The 3,096-nt window shown below is 40.8% G+C and overlaps 1 non-coding gene across 1 annotated transcript; it reads left to right on the forward strand.

Moving 5' to 3' along the window:
* The first annotated feature begins 1,326 nt into the window (after positions 1-1,326).
* LOC142444221 (small nucleolar RNA SNORA17) lies at positions 1,327-1,457 on the forward strand. The gene has a single exon (XR_012783872.1). It is a non-coding gene; the product is annotated as a small nucleolar RNA SNORA17 (small nucleolar RNA).
* Positions 1,458-3,096: the final 1,639 nt, after the last annotated feature.

The following is a 3,096-nucleotide window of genomic DNA, read 5'->3' on the forward strand; positions in this document are numbered from 1 at the left end:
AGAGATCAAATGATAAGGCGTTACATTTTAAACTAACCCCACCTGCCATAATCCACTTCACTGTGCTCACTGTCTGTTAGCAAGGTTATTCACATGCCTGGAGGATGGTCAGTGGGGACTCACTGGAGGGTTAATCCATGTGGGGACCCTCAAATGAATCGTGGCCTTCCACTGTCATCCATAGCTTTCTGCAAACTGAGTCATCAGGATTTTAGCTGTAATACAGTTCCCTCCTCTGGATTTGAATTTTATTATTTATGATCCTTAGACTCCATAGTCTGGAATGCTTCTTCTGTGTGGACTTAGTTGACACCTCACTTAGATGGCTGCTTGTTTTAATGTAAGTCCTTAAGACTATTGACACTATTCTTTCTGGAGCTGGGCACCATCTAGCTTCTTTACCACACTTTGCTATAGCACCCATATGCTCAGTAATCTCGTTATGTTGGTGAGTAGCCAGCAGGGACATGTCATAAGAACCAATTGTTCTTAGATTAGGGCTATAATTGAATGGAAACTCAAAGTCCATTTATATATCTATGGTTTCTATATGTCCCTGGACTACTATAGAGTCATCATTATCATTTTATTGAAGAACATTATAAATCACCCCACTTGGGGAAAAAGATAATTGTACTGATTGTATATTAATTTAGCCAGTTGTATATAATTTAGAACATTATTGAGAAAAGGAAATTAAAAATGTATAAGATAGATTTTTATACTGTAATACATGACTTCTAGACTTGTACAGATTAAAAATTTAGTGACTACAAAAACAATAAGGTTTGTAGATAAGGCAAAGTTTTCAACAGTACTCATTCACAAAGACATAACCATGCCTACTAGACTAACACATGTCTAAAAAAAGCAAAGATATCATGGAAATAGTACGTATGTATTAATTCTGGGCCACCATTCATTGGGCACCCTCAAAGCAAGAGATATGAACCAAAGACCACAAATTCCATAGTGTTGAAATAAAAGGTATCTTTCTCCCAATAGGATGTTTCAGCCTTAAATCCAAGGGAGTATTTTAGTTCCTTAAAGTTTATGGTAAAGGTAAAGTACACTTCGCTTAGTTGGATTTCCAAATAGAGTCTAAAGACCCAATTGTCCAAAGAGTGTGTCTTGGGTCACCAAGGCTGGATAGAAATTAGGTCAAAAGTATCCAGTGAGGAACATCATACCAGATGCATTCTCCCCTAGAGTCTACATAAGTGATGTTAACCCCACCTCTTGACTTGAAATTCCAGGAAGTTTCACTAATCATTCTTGTAGAAGCATCTGCTGATTTGGGGTAACCATAGACCAGTGTTATATGTCACTTCTCCTAGAGGCGTTGCAGCGTGGCCACCCTGTCACAACTGTGTCATTAGAGGGCAGAGAGAAGAGGGGCTATGTCTAAGCTCAGGGTCTGATGTGAACCACCTGAGGATGACTGCTAGCCCCACAGTTGAAAAAAAGAAAGAAAACAGTGTTATATGTCAGGGAATGGTTGGTCTTCTCCCTCTCCTACATCATGAGAAACTGACCCCAGCTTAGGTGAAGCCTCCTGTCTTCAAGTAGATTTTGGGTGTTTTTTTTTTAAGCAAAAGGGAATATATTTATTGGAGCCCATACGAGAAACCCTAGAGGGGCCCAGTATACTCTACTGTGTAGGCTTGCTCAGCAAAGGGTCATACCATTCACTGTACCCCAATGTCCCACAGGGACTCCCCTTGAGTCGAGCCCCAAAGCCCCAGGACTGGCTGGGGGTGGGGCTTCAAGTAGTTTTCAAGATGTACAAATAAGAGAGTGACACATGGTGCTTCAATACTAGGCTGGCAGACTTCTCATTGCTTGGAGACTAGATTAGAAGATGACAAGACCTGAGAACAGAAGCCTGCCTTTGCCTGGGTGTTTCTCCTTATAGTAGTGGACTCATACAATACTTGTTCTATTGTGATCGACTAACTTCACTCAGCATAATGCTTTCTGGGTCCATCCATGTCATGAATTACTTCATGATTTCACACTGTGTTCAGAGATGCAGAGTATTCCATTGTGTGTATGTACCAGAGTTTCTTTACACATCCTTCTACTGATGGGCATTTGGGCTGTTTACAACTTCTTGCTATTATGAACTGTTCTTCAATGAACACAGAAGTGCTTATGTCTGTCTTCTGAGTCTTTTTTATTTGGGGCGTATGCCCAGCAGAGGTTGTGTTAGACCAGGTTGACTAATACAAATCTAGAGACACTCATATATGTGTAAGAGAGAGCTTTATATCAAGAATTAATTACACATCAAGCAAACATCCCAGCCCAGTCCATATCAAGTCCCTACATCCAATACTACACTGTAAGTTCAATACTCATCCATAAATCCTTCTTCAGACTCACACAGGCACACTCAATGATGCAGAATTCAGGAAGATCACAGGTCAGTGGGTGTAAAATCTTGTAGATCCAATGGTGCTGGGCAGATCTCCAGGGCTCTTGCTGTGATCAGTGTGGCTTGAAGTGGCTTGTAAACTGGAATGTGAATCACATAGAGAGACGGGAGGTTCCAAGGAAACTCTGTATGGGAAGGCTATGGCCACAAGGAAGTACCATAAGGCTGGGACCTGATGGGCAGGCTAGACTCCACTCCTACACTCTAGTCACAAGTTGACATGAGAGTTTATATAACTACCACAGAGGGATTGGTAGGTCACATGGTATTTCTATTCCCAGTTGCTTTATGTAGTGCCAGATTGCTCTCACAATGGCTGTACACGATTACTAGCTTACCAGTAATCTCCTCAGATATTTTTTTAATTAAATCATTTTATTGGGGGCTCATACAATTCTTATCACAATCAACACATGTATCCACTGTGTCAAGGGAATTTGTACATTTGTTGCCATCATCATTCTCAAAACATTTGTCTTCTGCTTGAGACCTTAATATCAGCTCCTTATTTTCCCCTCACTTTCCACTCCTCCTACCTCAGGAACCCTTCATAATTCATATATTATCATTATTTTGTCATGTGTTACACTGTTCGATATCCCCCCTTGCCCATTTCTCTGCTGTCCATCCCCCAGGAGGAAGTTATACATAGATTCTTC

Source organism: Tenrec ecaudatus, chromosome 3, assembly GCF_050624435.1.
Source record: "Tenrec ecaudatus isolate mTenEca1 chromosome 3, mTenEca1.hap1, whole genome shotgun sequence".
NCBI classification, from domain to species: Eukaryota; Metazoa; Chordata; class Mammalia; order Afrosoricida; family Tenrecidae; genus Tenrec; species Tenrec ecaudatus.